At 43.3% G+C, this 17548-nt stretch overlaps 1 pseudogene; it reads right to left on the bottom strand.

Annotated features, from left to right (window-relative positions):
- Positions 1-2445: 2445 nt before the first annotated feature.
- The window catches only part of LOC112630163, a 31313-nt pseudogene continuing 16210 nt past the window's right edge, over positions 2446-17548 (bottom strand).

Raw genomic sequence — 17548 nt, 5'->3', positions numbered from 1 at the left:
TTTCTCATGGGGCAGAGAAAAGGGAACTCCAAATCAAGCTGAATTGTGTGTGAGTCAGACTCTGGAGAAAATCGTGGGTAAAGGAAATGTGGGGGGCGGTTTCCTGGATTTCTGTTGCAGGAAGAAACCACCGAAGGGAGGGAGGGCTGTTAGGGGAAGAAGTGAGGGAGGGGTGGAGGAGGAGAGCGTGGGCCGGGAAGGGAGGGAGAAGAGCCTCCTTAAGGCCGAGGGAGAGGGGCGGGGTGGATCGGTAGGAAGGCTGGGGCTTTCTTTGTTTAGTTGGTGTGGACTGGGGCTGGGCTCAGTGAATGTGCCTAAGTGTGCACCGCGCGGTCAGCTGCCCGGCGAGGTAACAGCTGGCACCTGTGCGCGAAGTGCAGCCTGCATTAGCAGCATCATTATTCAGCATTAGAGCATTACAAAGATAATTACTGCGAGTTAGAAAAGCAGAGGACAGAGGGAATTGAAACCCCAGACCCCTTGGCTTATCAAACTCCCAGGTTACAAGTGTAATTTCAAGCAGCTTTGGGAAAGGCACCTCTCGCAGAGCTGTGAGTCTGCCACGCTAAAGGGAACGTTCGGAAGACCCCACAGCTGGAGCCAGTGGCCCAAGAGCTCTTCTCCAGGTTTCATCCTGGCTCAAGGATCAAATTGGGGTCATAGATAGGATGCTGAAGGTCATCACACTAACATTTTCTGGTCTCCAAAGCAGTTCTACTCAGACTATCAGAACCATCCTTTTTAAATCTAGAATGAAATGGGTCAAATGGAGTAGAGTAGGTACTTTGGTCTTTGAGTAACAATGATAGCCTCAACAATTAACAACTGTCCAGCTCTTTTTGTGTCAGACTGAATGGAAACACATTTATGAATTATTTCCCTCAATCCTCACAGTAACCTTAAAAGGAGGGCATGATTATTACAGCCATTCGATAGATGGGAAAAATGAGGCTTTGAGAAGAGTCAGCAAAGTTCTTCAGCATTTTGCTCCCACATTTACTCAGTGTTTTTTCTTGGTCTAGAGCAGTGATTCCCAACCTTTTCAGCACCAGGGACCATTTTGTGAAAAACAAATTTTCCACAGATGCTGGGGGATGGTTTTGGGATGATTCAAGTGCATTACATTTATTGTGCATTTTATACCTATTATTATTACACTGTAATATATAAGGAAATAATTATACAACTCACCATAATGTAGACTCAGCAAGAGCCCTAAGTTTGTTTTCCTGCGACTAAATGGTCCCATCTGAGGGTGATGGGAGACAGTGACAGATTTTCAGGCATTAGATTTTCATAAGGAGCATGCAACCCAGATACCTCACATGCACAACTCACAACAGGGTTTGCACTTCTATAAGAATCTAGTGCCAACACTGATCTGACAGGAGGTGGGGCTCAGGTGGTAATGGGAGCAATGGGGAGCAGCTACAAAAGCCAATCCTGGTCCATGGCCCAGGGGTTGGGAACCCCTGGTCTAGAGAAGACTCAGGCCTACTGTGCCTCCGATTTCCCACTGGTCAGACAGGAATACCATCCTGCCCTACTGCCTAGAGGTTGAGAAGCACATGCCTTTGGTTTTGGATAGCCAGTAAATCCCTTTCTCAAAACCTGAAATTTGCATGAATGCCAGCTCTCCAAACACACATTCTCTCTGCATGTATCCTTGGTTGGGTCAGAAGTAAATCTCACAAAAGTGAGTACTGTACTGTATTGTGATTTCTGGAAAACAAAGTATTTTTAAGAAGTGCCTTCTTTTATAGATTGGTATACTAATTAGTGAAAAGTGTTTCACAAACTGGCTCGGCAAAAAGTTTGCACTTAGCACGTGCAGCTAACTATGTGGGCCATAATAAGGTGAAGAACTTGGGAATAAAAATTAACTTGAGTTTCATCTAGGCCAGTAAACTCATTTGCCATCTCCTGACTCAGACACAGTAGGCTTGAGTCTTCTCCAAACCCGGGGTTCCCTAATCCCCAGGTCACAGACTGGGAATTTTTTCTAACAACTTTTTTTCTGACATTGTAGTGAATGAAATCAGAGGGGACATTTAATTTCTGGTGTACACATTGAGTTTATACCATCAGATTATGATACCTAGGAAGTACTATTATTAATAATATAGATCATAACTATTAATAGAAATGACTAACATGAACTGGGAAATGATGACGGGTCAGTTATGACACCAAATGCTATACATTCATTATCTCATTTAATCCTCACAATGGAAGCCCTGGCTTCTACTCCTTCCCTAGTCCCCTCTCCACCCTCTAGCTAGGAAGCTCTTTTTTTTTTTTTTCCAGGAACACGTGAACTTTATTGAATGCCATTGTAGAAACGTGTGTGAGGATAAAGGGCTGATACAGGGCAAGGAATGGAAGGTGGAGTGCGTGGGAGACAGGTCATGGTCAGAGCTCCTGGCCTGGATGCTGCTTCCTGTTCTATCGATAGACTTGGAAGATCAACACTGGGATGATGATAAACAGAATGATCATGAGGATGTCCAGAACCAGGGCCCAGATGTTCAGGCACTTGGCAGTGGAGGCATAGGCCTGGGCCCTGATCAGGTCACCAACCATCTTCCTATCCCTAGACTTCATGGAGTAGGCGAATGCTATGAAGCCCAGGCAGCAGGAGTTCATAAAGAGGGTGTTAAACAGGGACCGGATGACATGGTCGGGCACAGAGGTCTCGCTGCAGATGTGGATCATGGTGGATGTTGAGGCAGGAGGGTTGTAGGGCACCCCCAGCACAGCTACCTCTTACTCCTCCTTGAGCATCTCACAGTTGCGGGGTGGCCAGCGTTTGCAGGAGTGAAGAAGGTTTGGACTGTGTGGTTCACAGTGTCCAGCAAAGACCAGCTGTCAGGAGCTCTTTTAAAAATGTGAATGAGGCCCGGCAAGGTGGCTGACACCTATAATCCCAGCACTTTGGGAGGCCGAGGTCGGGAGATCGAAACCATCCTGGCTAACATGGTGAAACCCCTTCTCTATTGAAAAAAAAAAAAAAAATTAGCCGGTAGTGGTGGGCACCTGCAATCCCAGCTACTCTGGAGACTGAGGCAGGAGAATCACTTGAACCCAGGAAGTGGAGGTTGCAGTGAGCCAAGATTACACCACTGCACCCCAGCCAGGGTACAGAGTAAGACTCTGTCTCAAAAAAAAAAAAAAAAAAATTGTGAATGAGGTCAAGTCCTGCCCTTGTGTTAAAGGCTTCCAGTGGTTTCCCACTGAACTCAGGAAAATTCCAACTGCTTCTCTGGGCCTACAAGCCAGTGCCACCTGGACCTGCCTACTGCCAGTGGACTCTATCAGCCCACAGCACATGCCTCCACCTGCTTGGGCTTCTGGGCCTTTGCACGCACCCCTTCCTCTGCCTGCAATACCTAGCTCTTACCTGGCTAATTTTTAAAAAAATTCTTCCATTTAAATGTCTCCACCTCTGGGAGGCCTTCCCTCAAATCAATCAAATCACCCTCATAACCTGTTCTTTTTCTTCTTAGCTTAACACCATGTAAAATTATCTTTATCATTGTTGTTATTATTATTATTATTGTGCGTCCTTACATCTCCATTTTTCTCCCTGATCCCTAAGAGCCAGAAAGTCAGGGATAGGCATTGCTCTCCATGTATCTTTAATGCATAACACTTTTGGACCATGCAACAATGTTTGCTAAATTAATCGAGAAGCACCCTCAGAGTTAGATATTATTATTATTATTATTATTATTATTATTATTTTGAGATGGAGTCTCGCTCTGTCACTGAGGCTGAAGTGCAGTGGCATGGTCTTGGCTCACCGCAACCTCCACCTCCCAAGTTCAAGCAATTCTCCTGCCTCAGCCTCCCAAGTAGCTGTGATTACAGGCACGTGCCACCACATCTGGCTAATTTTTTATATTTTTGGTAGAGACAGGATTTTACCATGTTGTTCTCGAACTCCTGACCTCAAGGGATCTGCCTGCCTCAGCCTCCCAAAGTGCTGGGATTACTGGCGTGAGCCACCGTGCCCGGTCGTAGATACTATTATTATTCCCACTTTATAAATGGGGAAACCGAGACAGGAGAAGGTTAAATAACTTGTTAAAAGTTATACAACTGGACCTGGATGGGCATGTGACTATCTCAGATTGCTACCATTGAATGAAACCAAAAACAAAATGATAAACTCACATGATCTTGAAAAATAATGTTAAAATCAAATTAGACTCTGTAGAAAATGAAGTTACCTTGTGGACAATTTAAATTATTTACATAAGGGAAATATCTCCAAATACATCAGAGATTAACACATCAGCTTGCACATTTATTCCAGCCACACGGGTTAACATTAGCATATTCTGTGACTTCAGATGCAATGTTTCCTACTATTTCTGATTTCTTAAAAGGTTTTGAAGTATTTGAGCACTTGGACTGTTCTCTTCAAACTGTATGGGCAGGTGGGCATTCCGTCCAGTCATTTCTGCCCTCACCTAAAGGAACAAGCAGAATGTGGTTTTATTGCACAAGAGTAAAAGCCAATGCCACCACAAACCCAGTGACCTTCTAGCTACTTTCTAAATCTTTAAATAACTTAGAAACAGCCCTCACCCAAGGGAAGGGTGGAATTTAAATTAAAGAGAAGGGGCTGATTTTATGCTTACATTGCTGAAGTCCCTTCAAAATCAAGTGTCCCTGGTTTCTCCAGACAGGAAGTAGACAGTTTTTTTGTAACAAGGAAAACACCATGGGTCTTATCTCTGTGTTGCTTTCACAGCTTAGATAAACCTGTGTGCCCTACAGAGGAAATGCAACAGGGTTCCACCAAGAACCTGTATGCTGCGGGAGAAGCTCCCTCCAGGGAACTGAAGTCTTCCGTTTCCTTCCAGCGGGAACCATAGCTGCTCTGTAGGAAAATACAGGAATTTGATTGACATAGAACAAAAACCAACAACCCTGAGGGGTAAGGGGATTTTCCTGAAATAGATGAGTTTCCCTGGTTTCACATGATACTGTGTATGGTTTATACTTCATGTACCACAGAAGGCTGAAAATGGTCATTTCCTGGCCCCTCCGGTGGTGGTTTTCCAGCCAGGAAAGCATTCTGACTAACCAATCAATGCAATTTTTTTTTTTTTTTTTTACTTTGAATCTTCATGCTACTGAAAAAAAGCCGACTTGTCCTTGCAGGGGTTGGGGGAGAGGGTGGGGCTTCAGAGAAGCAACCTCGAGTTGGTCTTGTTATCAATCATCTCCGCCTATTGTGAGAGTTTGAACAGGCAAAACCTACCCACACACACTGGCGTGATATGCATTTTCGGTGTGTTACTTAAAGCATAAATGAGACGTCATCTGCTTTTCCATCAGATTAGGTTTGGTTTTTAAATATAAATATTCAGACCAAACTGAGATTTTTAGAACTTTGTAACACACAAACTTGATTGTGAAAATATAGACAAGAAAGATTAAACGTATTTTTAGTGTTTTTAAGTACAAAACTCTGTTTTCACTGGTTTGCTTACCCTTTCATATGTTCAAATGTATATACGTGAGCACCAGTGTGTATATTGAGGGAGGGGAGCTTTCGAATCTTGAGACCTCTACACAACGTTTATTTGCTGTTACACTTAAACGAGGTTGAAGTTCAACAAAGGCAGGCAAAGCAGGCCTTCAGTTTGCTTTGGTTTCATAGACACATCGATCATTTCTTCTGCTTTGTGTGGTCGTTGTCAAAATTGTCTGTACATGGAGGCACCAGCAGGGCCAATTCGGCCCTTCAGGAAGGGCCCCCTGACATGCAGAAACTCTTGGTATACTAGATGCAATCAACTGTCTGCAGAAATGATAGACTCTGGGTAATAGTCACTGAATGCATGGCTTAGAGAAATTTAAGAACCCCAGGCCCAATGGGTGGTGAGCATACATTTCTAGGAAGGCAATATCATGTCACCAAATGGGTCCTTGGGCTGGTCACAGTGAATGAAAAGAACCAATCTCAAGAAAGACTCTTCCAAATTGGAATGATAAACATGGGGACTTTTAGAAAGATAATTTAATCCAGAAATTGTCACTCTCTCCCTAATACTGTTGGGGAGAAGAGGGGGAGGAGGATGGCCTGACCAATGGCTAAAATTATTATGCACCCTGAGATGGACCTCCCTGCAATGGAGAAGGATACAGGAGGCTCTTATGGACAGACACCAGCAGCCAGCAGTGTTACACATATTCTTGACCATTTGGCTGGTATATTTTGCACTAAATATGCATGAACTGGACTTATGTTTCACATGTCAGTTTCTTGTGATTTTGATTAAGCAACAGGCAGTCCTAAGCCAAACACCTCCAGGTAGCCTAACAAATCACTTCTTGCCCTGAGAAGCCAGGACCAGACTAGAGACTCACTTTGGTAGTGCCCCTGGGACACCAGTCTGACCAGCCAAGTGGCCCCCTAGATGACCTCTCTTGCTTCTCTCTAATTCAAACAAACAAGCAAACAAGCACACTGAAATGAAACCTCAGGACATCACAAGAACCCATGAGGAATCCTTGTTAACGATCATTTCTTTACAACGCTCATACCAGAGTTGCAACTCGAACATCTGATGTTTTTTTAACACGATTCATTACTATTCATCAAAAGACAGTTATTTTTCAATACAATTTTGAAAAGATACACCCCTAAGTCGAAGTTTCTTTTTTTTTTTTTTTTTTTTTTTTGAGACGGAGTCTCACTCTGTCGCCCAGGCTGGAGTGCAGTGGCCAGATCTCAGCTCACTGCAAGCTCTGCCTCCCGGGTTTACACCATTCTCCTGCCTCAGCCTCCGAGTAGTAGCTGGGATTACAGGCGCCCGCCACCTCGCCCGGCTAGTTTTTTGTATTTTTTAGTAGAGATGGGGTTTCAAGTCGAAGTTTCTAAGGATTTTTTTCCTCCAGGAATAAATGTTTGAGAAAGAATCTTCCTGAATAGACATACATATTTTTAATAGAGCAAGAAGCCTGGAATATGTTCCAAGAAAATTAAAGGAAATGCCATGCTTATCATTATAAGGTATGCTCAATGTGGGGAGTAAGACCTCTTAGGAAGTAGAAGAAGGAATAAATGAATGAGTGAATAGGGTACCTCTCAGTGAGGGAATGAGCGATGACCGCTCCCACTGTTTTCTGGGGAGATATCTGTTCTCAGGACTTTTTTCACTGCTGGAAGGAAAGTTGAGTGAGGTGATTATGCCAAGCAGCCTGGAGACAATTAACCCAGGTTTCCAGAGAACATCCTGGTCCTGTCTAGGCTGGTGCTTGCCTCAAAGGCTTCCTCATCAGCATAGAGTTACTCAGGTGATCCTTCAATTTCCCTGAAGGTGTTAGATGAGTAATGTAAAAATCTAGAAGAATTGAGCTCATAATGTGATAAGTAACAAAACTTTGCAAGCCTATTAGAGGGGAAAATTGGAAAGGTTGCAGCCAATTATTAATAAGACAGATGAACATGAGCTGTCTAGAAAGCACTTGGACTCTGGGACACATTGCCAATGCAGAAATGCACAGAGCAGAGGGGGGCACCTGGCAGCCCCAGACAAACCCAGCCAGGAGGAGTGTTTTGATCATTCATGTTAAGTGAAATAACATAAAATCAAGTTTTTTTGTTTTTTGATTTTTACGTTTAGAAAAATTTGCATTTTCACCTCTATCTCACACATATATGAATGAAATTCATTTTTAGTTTGAGTCTATTAACCCAGGTCAGAAAGAGAAGGATAAAGTGATTGACCTCATCTAAAACACCAAAAAGTTTTTCTTTTAGGAAAATGAAATCACCACACTTCCATTGCAGAGGGTCAGGAGCCCTGGGTGCAATATTTAAGGACGCCTTCACTTTCTAGCTCCTGCAAATGCAGTGTTGGCGCTTGGAGTGAGGGTCTCCTTAAATTTTATGCTAGCCTCGTCCTAGTTCTGACTACCAGTAATCACAGTTGGGAGGGAGGAAGACAGCATGGTAGATAAAATGAAGACTCCTTTATTAAAATCAAATTAAAGAACTGTTGGGCTTCCCATTTCTATTAAATTTTAGAACTCAAATTACAAAGCTCCTAAATTTCAATTACACTGAAGTAGTCACGAATCTACGCCATGGCCCTGTGTAAGACTATGCTTTTAGAAGGTTCTCTTACTAGTCCCGCCTGCAGTTTAATAAGATTGTTTCTTGCTACCTTTGAGACCCATCTGCCATACTGTGCGCTCCCTGTAGGTGTGGAAGAGCTGAGCAACGTCTTTTTTAATCTTTGTTTTTCTTTTTTTGGGGGACAGAGTTTCACTCTTGTTGTCCAGGCTGGAGTGCAATGGCTTGATCTCGGCTCACTGCAACCTCCGCCTCCCAGGTTCAAGCGATTCTCCTGCCTCAGCCTCCTGAGTACCAGGGATTACAGGCACCCGCCACCATGCCTGGCTAACTTCTTTTTTTTTTCTGTATTTTTAGTAGAGACAGGGTTTCACTTTGTTGGCCCGGCTGATCTCAAACTCCTAACTTCAGATGATCAGCCTGCCTCTGCCTCCCAAAGTGCTAGGATTACAGGCATGAGCCACTGTGCCTGGCCAACCTTTGTTTTTCTAAAAGCGTCTCGTGGCCACCTTTTACCTTTTCTTACCCTTTTTCGTTTTTTCTTATCCAACTCATCTTCCTTCAGTCATTGAGGTTGTTGGTTTCTAGAGTTTTCATCCAGCTGTGCATCCACCAGTGGTATCATCTAGAGTATGAAAAAGCACATTGCATCTACTCTATAAAGATCTTTCTTTCAGCAAGTGTTATGTTAGGTTTATATAGCATAGACAGAGATAATGAAGGCTGGTCCTTTAGGACAAATACCAAATGTGTTCTTTAGGCCATGAAGCTCTGATTGTTGTACTCTGAGCAAAGCCACCAATGGTCGTACCTTCTATGTGAGTGCCTTAATTTATAACATGAGATGTGGCTCTATCATCCTGCTCAATCATCCAAGGCAAAGGCATCGGACCTGAAGGAAGCAATCTGGAGGCTTGTTGGTGGCTGTGAGCTGGCTTCCCATGACCCTGCTGATTGATAGGGACACTCTGTCCTAGATGCTAACAGACCCAATTAGATACACTTCCAGGGAACTCAATGTCAGGCCGTAAAAGAGGAACAACAGCAGAGTAAGCAGAAATAGGAGGAGGCTCAGAAGAGGAAGTAAACAGGAGGCTTGAGGGCATGAAAATTGGGAGGCAGTAAAAGGCAGAGCTAGTCCAGTGAGGAGGTAGAGAAAAGGAGGCGAGAGAGACTGCATGGTAGTGACTGCAGACATGGAGGCAGGAGAAGTGGGAATGGAGAGGATCTGAGAAGCTGACATAGGTTGCTTTTGCCTGTGAGCATCCATTGCCATTTCTTCGGCCACAGCAGCCTGGGACTTCTTGAGTCCCCCACCCCATCCCGCTCTCAGGCCTTTTGTTTTTTCAGGAAGTGGATTGAACCCAGCACAGCTCCCTGCTCCAGGCCCAGGACTGGCCAATGAGAGCATCACACACACTTTCGTGGCCTGGCCTGGTGCTGGGATTAGCATATGACCCAAACCAAGGCAGCAACAGCCAGTGGAACTGGCTTCCAAAATGCCCACAGTAACTCTCTGCAAAGCAACACTCTCTTTGCTGCAGTGGGCAAGCTAAAATTGCCAGGAGCTGACATATGGAGAAAGTGGGTCCCAAAGTAAAGTCAACCCAGAGAAAAGCAGAGCTGAGTGATGGAAAGAGAAAGGCTGAGTCACAAAGGGGGACTACCTCTAGATGGCTCAGACACAAGAGGTGCTATCAAGGGATGCCGGTGGAATGAATATCGCCTGGCACTTGCTTCTGAGGACAACAACATAACTGGATACAGCAAGGAAGGAATCAGCCACCTTTGTTCCTAGCATATGTATATAATTCCAAAACAATGCCTGCTGAAAGACGGACGCTCAGAACACAGGTGCTGCTTAGCCATTGATGGTTATTTTTATGAGAACATGATACATTTATTATCACCCAGTAGTGTCATATCTCACACTCTCAGAGAACAGTCACAAATTTCCAAAATTACCCTTGAAAACCCCTTAGAAGGCTGCCACTTTGCAAACTGGGGATTCTCCAAAGTCCAAGACATCCAGATTCTCCTCACTGCTGGGCAGATCACTGCTTCTTGAGCAAATCACCAATTGGAGTTGTTGGTCTCCATGTCGAGGCTTGTAGAGAAACCACCTCTTTCAATGCTAGGGTCACTCAGTTCACACCGTGGGAGGCCCTCGGGAACAGAGACCCATGGCGCAGATGACAGACTTCCAACTCCCAGCTTAGCCTTCTTCATGGGGTGTAGTTCACTGAGCAGCACCCAAATATTAACTTCCAGGAAAATCTATCTGGAAAGGAACCTCACACTTGGATTGTCTCTCCCCCAGCATGTTAAGCAAGAAAGTGGCATTTTTCGAAGGTAAACTTTGTGGTAATTCTAAAACAGTTACTGGATTCTTCAAAGTGTAAGAGTGTAGCAACGCAAAGGTTTGGCTTTCCCAAAAAAACTGTAATCGTTGATGATAAAACCAATACACGTACCATTTCCTCCCTGACCACCTCTGACCTTATTAAGTGAACATCTTTGTGAGAGCTCTGCCTAGGGGAAACAATGTGGCTAAAATTCTTACCACCAGGACACACGAGGTAAAGGTATTGATTGTGTCCTCCCAGAACCAAAGATTTAGCTTAAAGGAAGAAGCTTGATTCAGTTAGCACACACATTACATTCTGAATGCAGAATAGATGAAGATTGGTCATGATTTGAGAGAGCACAGGAGGACCTACAAAAATTGAGACCACAGAGTATTGGCAGGGCTTGGAGGTGGAAGGAAGGAGCTTGGAATGAAGAGTGAAAGTCACTGAAGGCAAATATTCCAATTGACTGGATCCACACCTGGCACCTGGGAGGATTAAGGGGGTGGGGCAATGAGTAGAACCAAAGAATATTCCCCTTTTTTTTTTTTTTTTTCTGAGACAGGGTCTTGCTCTGTTGCCCAGGCTGGAGTGCAGTGGCATGATCACAGGTCACTGCAGCCTCAACCTCACGGGTTCAAGGATCCTCCTGCCTTAGCATCCCAAGTAGCCGGGACTGCAGGTATATGCCACCATGCCCTGGCTGATTTTTTGTTTTTTTTTTTTTTAAAGAAACAGGGTCTTGCCTTGCTCCCCAAGCCGGCCTTGCAATCCTGTGCTCAAGCAATTCTCCTTCCTTGGCCTCCCAAAGTGCTGAGATTACAGGAATGAGATACCACCCTCGGCCCCAAGGAACATTCTTGACAGGCCAGAAATAATAGTCCAGAAGGCATGGGACCCTATTATTTATTGGCTCCTGGTCTCTCTCTACTCCTCCTCCCTGCAAAATATAGCAGACTAATATAATTCTTAAGAGTTCGGGTCTAAGTCAGGTAAACGTAGATTCAAATCCTGACTCTGTCTCCTGGTAGCTGCATGCCTCGAAGCAAGTTATTTCACTTATCTTTGCTTCAATTTCCTCATCCTGCCAATGAAGGTGATAATAATTCTTCATATCTCAGAGATTGTCTTGAGGAATATAAGAAATAATGGCACATAGAAAGTGTTTGGTAAATATTCGCTGCTGTAGTATTTTTACCGTCCTTAATTATTTATGCAGTGTCTGTGATAATTTACATGTGTATAGATTATTGAGAAGCCACCATTCTCCTCTGGGCATGCCAAGGCTGTATGGAATGCATAGGATGTCACTTTGATCGTATACGTGTTTACAGTCAGCAGAAATTAATTCACATACTAGATTTGTCTTTTACCGCGGGCTTCTGGGTCTTGCTTAGGAAAGACCTTGAGCAAAGGAAGAAAGAAGCTTCAATGTCAATAAGTGAATTTTAATCTTCATCAGAGTGGGCTCTTATTCAAATGAAGTCAAATGACATGTGAGACTTCTTGGACCAGCCTCCCTTGATAGGCAGGTGGAAGCTTTGGTTTTTACATTCCAGGAGTGAGTTTGTAAGGAACTAGTCTTTTCAAAGACCCCAAAATCACACCAGGAGGAAAACATCTGGAATATCTTCATAACAGCCTCCCTCACACACACACTTGTTGAGAAGTGGTTACTCATCTTTAGAATTTCATATTTCTCTTTGAGGATGAATTTTCCCAATGTTGGCCCCAATAGGGAACTTGCTCTTGTTTTAGAAGAATCAAGAGACATCTTTTGATAAGAATACTACATAGATTGTCTGCTGAATATGTTTTCTGCTGAATACCCGATTAATGGTGGTTTGCTCTGATCTGGGTTTTGCATAAGGAGATTTAGATCCATGAAATCATCTGCTTATCTTTTAGAAAGTAAACCGGTTAAGAAAGTAGGCTCTGGTAATAGGTAATATTCATTACCGTTTCAAACAACTCTTTTTTTTTTTTTCTGTTTCATCACAGTCATAATTAATTTCATGGCTCAGGTACACGAAGAGATTTAAAGCGATGTTTATAAAATGAATTAGCCTCTCCCTCATCTTATTTAGAGTTCTCCATTGTGAATATACTCAAATTGTAATGGAGAGGCAATTTATGAGAAAGCTCTCTGGTGTCCTTGATTCTGTATCCTCTAGAGGATTTATTATTTCAGCTCTCCTCCCTTGGGGCCAGAAGACAGACCATGTGGCTAAAAGACAGCAGCTTTGATGCTTTTCATTAAAAAAGAATTGTTCTGGAAACATCCCATTTGGGATATTTTGATGAGGCTGAACAGTGGGAGTTTGGAGACGAGAAATGGGGTACATCTATAACTCATTGGTACCGATGCAGGTTTAACAGGAATGAGGTTGCAAATTTAGGTGTATGAGGCCGTGTGCAATCCTGCACAGCCCTGGAATGGGGCTGGGGAGACCTAGTTCTAGTTCTGCTTCTTCCCCTATCTCGCCCTTGACCCTGGCAAAATCACATATTCCCCTGGTCTCCTACTTTCTTAGCAGTAAATGAGGGAGGTTGAAACAGATGAGTTCTAAGGTTTTTTCCAGCCCTAAAATTCCATGATTCTGGGTACAATTGTAAAAGTATCTGTTTGGCTACTTCTTATTTCCACATATTTTGGGGTTTGGGTGGTTGATTACATATATACTCATCTTTGAAATTATTTCTCTTTGCTTATATTGACCCATATCATGATTTTTAAAAATATGGTTAAGCTAATCCTTTGAGCTGTGTCCAATAGGCAGCCACTGACTATTTACATTTAAACTTGTCCTGCCGTTACACTGGCTGCATTTCAGGTGCTCCACGGCACATGTGGCTAGTGACAACTGTACAGAAGAGCACAGACACAGAAAATTTCTGTCATCACAGAAATTTCTCCTGGAGAGCACTGTGATGAGGAGGAAACCCATTTCTAAATAAGAGACTGGCTCAGGGGTACAAGACTGGCTTCCTTCCCAGAGGATATTCTTCATTCTAATCCCAGGTTGATAAATCATGATCTCTAAAGCCAGTCCCATAAGCAAACACTCAAATTGTTGGCAGAATTTAAGGCATCCCAAAGGCCTGTTTACAAATACCATCCCGCACACCGCCCGTGTTGCCCACTCTCTCTCTCCCTCACCTCCCCCTCCTTTCTCTCCTCCCTCCACCTGTCATGTCCAGGTAGTGCCAGGGCCACATCCAGTATCCCTGATACAACAGCTCAGAGAGGCAGCAGCTGGAGAGGACAGAACATAGCATTTTCCCTCCATTCAAATGTGCCATTAGTGACAGGGCACAGTATCGTTTGTTTGTGTGTTTGTTGCTGTTTTGTTTAATGAAATATTACTGTGAAATATTACTACTAATGAAATATTACTGTGAAATATTACTTTTCGGTCTTTGACCAGAGGAGGCCCCTGTGTGGGTTGGTGAAAAAAGGAAAGTTGGCTGTCACACGAGTGATGAGCATAAGCAGCTCTTTGTGCCTTTTGAGTTGGATTTGAAAAGAAATAACTTAATTTTCCCATCTTCCATGGCTCTTAAACAGAGACTTCAGAGAGAGTTTTTGGCAGTATGTTTAGGCAATAACTTCTGGTTTCAGTGATTGGGCAAACACCATATTCTGCCCCTCCTGAGCCAAAGCCTGGCAAGTGTCCTAGGTGAGCTGAGTGTTGCCTAGTCCCTGCTGCTCCCATCACCCTATGCTGCTCAACTGAGTTGAGGAAGCAGAAGCTTCACTCTGCAGCTTCATTTCAACTTTCCTGCTGGTCACTGTGGCCTACAGCTTCCCCGTGTCTTTGTTTCTGTCCCATTAAGGGAAAGAAAGTGGCTTTCAGGGTACAGTTCTGCAGGCAGGACAGTCTAAGGTCAAGGGGATGTGTCTGGTAAGAACCTTCTTGCTGTAGGGACTCTCTGAAGAGTCCAGAGGCTGTGCAGGGCATCACATGGGGAAGGGGCTAAATCTCTGTTTTTTGGTTTTAACTTTCTACTTTGAGTTAATTTTAGATGCAAAGATGAGTTGCCCAAATAGTACAAAGTGTTCCTGTATGCTCCTCATACAGCTTCCCCTTTGTTAACCCTGAAGTAACCATAATATAATTATAAAATGAAGAAACTTGTATGATTCTGTTAGTCAAATTGTAGACTTTCATTTGGATTTCACCAGTTTTTTCATTAAGGTCCTTTTTCTGTTCCAGGACCGAATCCAGTGTCCCACCTTGCATGTAGGTGTCATGTCTCCTGCTCCCCGCCCATCTGTGATAGTTGCTCAGCTCAGTCTTTACTTGTCTTTTGAAAAATGCTGCTCAGGTATTGTGTAAAATGCTCCTCAGTTTGGCTGTGCCTGATGTTTTCTCATGACCAGACAAAGGTGATACATTATTGGGAAGATATTACAGAGGGGATGTGGTCTTCTCAGTGTATCATATTATGAGGTACCTGATGCCAATATGTCTTATGACTGTTGATGTTAACCTTGGTCCCTTGGTCAGGGTGAAGTCTGCCAGGTTCCTCCATAGTAACATTATTACTTCTCCCTTTGTAATAAGAAAGGAAGGGGGGAGCAAATGAGATAATCTGAGGCTATGTAAAGGTCCTGTTTCTTTTCAGACTTTCTCTCACTAATTTTATCGTCCCTCAGTACTAAAATTGCCTGCAGCAATATGAATATCTGAGTTGTTCTACACTATTGGTTTAGTAACAACCATGGGGCATTAAGAAAAAAAGCACTATGCTTTTTCTATATATAAATATATATATGTATATATACACACACACACACATATATATTTGTGTATATATACGTCTATTTTATATATATATTTTATATATATATATATATTTTTTTTTTTTTTTGAGACAGAGTCTCGCTCTGTTGCCCAGGCTAGAATGCAGTGGTGCAATCTTGGCTCACTGCATGTAGGAACCTCTGCCTCCCTGGCTCAAGGGGTCCTCCTGCTTCAGCCTCCCAACTAGCTGGTATTACAGGCACATGCCACCATCCTCAGCTAATTTTTGTAATTTTAGTAGAGATGGGGTTTTGCCATGTTGGCCAGGCTGGTCTCGAACTCCTGACCTCAGGTGATCTATCCACCTTGACTCCCAAAATGCTGGGATTACAGGAGTGAGCCACCGCGCCTGGCCAAAAGCACTATATTAAATATGTTTATCAATTATAAGGCCCACCTTGATTTCAGAAATATTAAAATATGAAAAAAGGAGAGACTTTTCTGAATGGTTGAAATTCAGCCAGTTTGCTGATGCTAAAAGTCTGTGAGGCTCCCAGCCGTGGAACTAGTGCCCCCGCGGTTCTCAGGCCCCTCAGTCTACACCGCATTCTGATATAACCCTTTTATGGAAGCAACTGGGTACAGTGGATAAAACAGAATGATAGTTCTCCACAGGTGTCTTTTGAAACACACATTTCAAGAAATGAGAACTCACGACCAACAAACATGCAGGTTCTGAGAGTTTGTGTCATCTCCAGCTTGTAGAGATTCTCAACGCACATTAAACACTCTTACATTCCCTGAGGCATTTGGCAGTAAAAAAGCATGTTCAACTTTCTTTAGCTTAGAGTCCAAACCTGGTTCTTGGCAGGACCCCTTTTTTCATGTGCAAACATTGGCCAGCAGGGACTGTGTGCCAGCAACGTGTTTGAGGAGCCCCAGAGGAGTGTGCGGGTCTGGAGTCAGATATCAGGAGTCTGGCTCCTGCTCAGCTCTTAGTCATGAAATCGTGCTCCCCATCGGCTCCCCTTCTTTGCTTTCCTTCCAAGACTCACTGATGTTTGGGTCCTGCTGCTAGTATTCCACTGACATGCTCAAAAAAGGAGCTGAGTGCCCCACTGCAACTCCTGATTCTTGTAACTCCTTTTCCTTCCCCCTCCTCTCTTTTATTTATAAAAATGTATTCTCTCCTGCTTTTCCTCTACCTCTCCACCCACTTCTCCAGTCCTTTCCTATTCAAAAATTTAGTGTTGCTGGTCCTGGGAGTTCGCAGTTCTGTCCATTATCCCTAGCCAACCTGGTTGACTCTCAGGCCTGCAACCGCCCATCTTGTGCCTACGAATCCCAAATCTGTATGTCCAGGCCAGACCACTGGTCTGTAGATCCAACTTTCCAACCCAAATGCCTTTCAAATGCCCCAAACTCTGAAAGTCCATAACCAAACAGCATGTTTTCTTCCTGCACCTGTCACTTCTTCCTGTATTTCAACCTCAGTCAATGGCTTTCCAGCTCAGACATTCAAACCAGAAACATTAGGGTTATCTTTAATTCTTCCCTTTCCTTTGTACTTCATATTCGTTTTATCACTAATATTAATAAATAGTGCTTCCAAAATACTCTCAGTCCAATCCCATCCATCGTCATGACCTTCATGTTTCTTCTGACCCTTGTAATCTCTCGCCATTGGCAACAACTCACTTAACTTTCCTCCTGATCGTGGCCTCCTCCCACTTAAAACCATCTTCCAAGCTTCTCTTTCTAAAACAGAAGTTTTGTATTTTTTTCTTGCTTGCTTAATTGTCTTTACTGGTTCCCCTTAGAAGATAAATATCCAGCCTAGTTTTCAAGATCTTGAAATCTATTCTCTATATCCCCCTTTAGCTAGGTTATTCTACTAACTTTGGACTATTCGACATTCCCTGACTATGTCATCAACTTTAATAAATATTTATACTCTAGAATTCTCTCCTTACATGTCCCTCATCCTACGCCTCACTTTTCTTTAATGGGCCCTTATTTAGCCTTCAAGACCCAATGCAAATATCATTCGTTCTACTAAGTCTTCCTTAGTTATCCAAGTTGAAATGAATGATTTCCTCCTCTGCGCTCTCAGGCCCTCATACTTATTTAGATGAGTTTCTCACATAAGACCCTAAACTTTATAATCTTAGGGATTTTATTTTATTCATCTATCTATTCCCAAGGCAATAGGTACTCAATGGTAATTTTTTAAATTGTTGATGTATCCCGTGACATGGTGTAGTATATGTGAATCAAAGTTTTGGACAATCCTCTTCCCAGTTTTAGGGAATTCCCACCTCACAAGTTTTTTGAAAAACAGAGCCCAGTTCCCATTA

This window comes from Theropithecus gelada, chromosome 8 (genome assembly GCF_003255815.1).
Source record: "Theropithecus gelada isolate Dixy chromosome 8, Tgel_1.0, whole genome shotgun sequence".
Lineage (NCBI taxonomy): Eukaryota > Metazoa > Chordata > Mammalia > Primates > Cercopithecidae > Theropithecus > Theropithecus gelada.
Note: the sequence above shows the minus strand (reverse complement) of the source record. Positions and strands in the feature narration are given on the sequence as shown.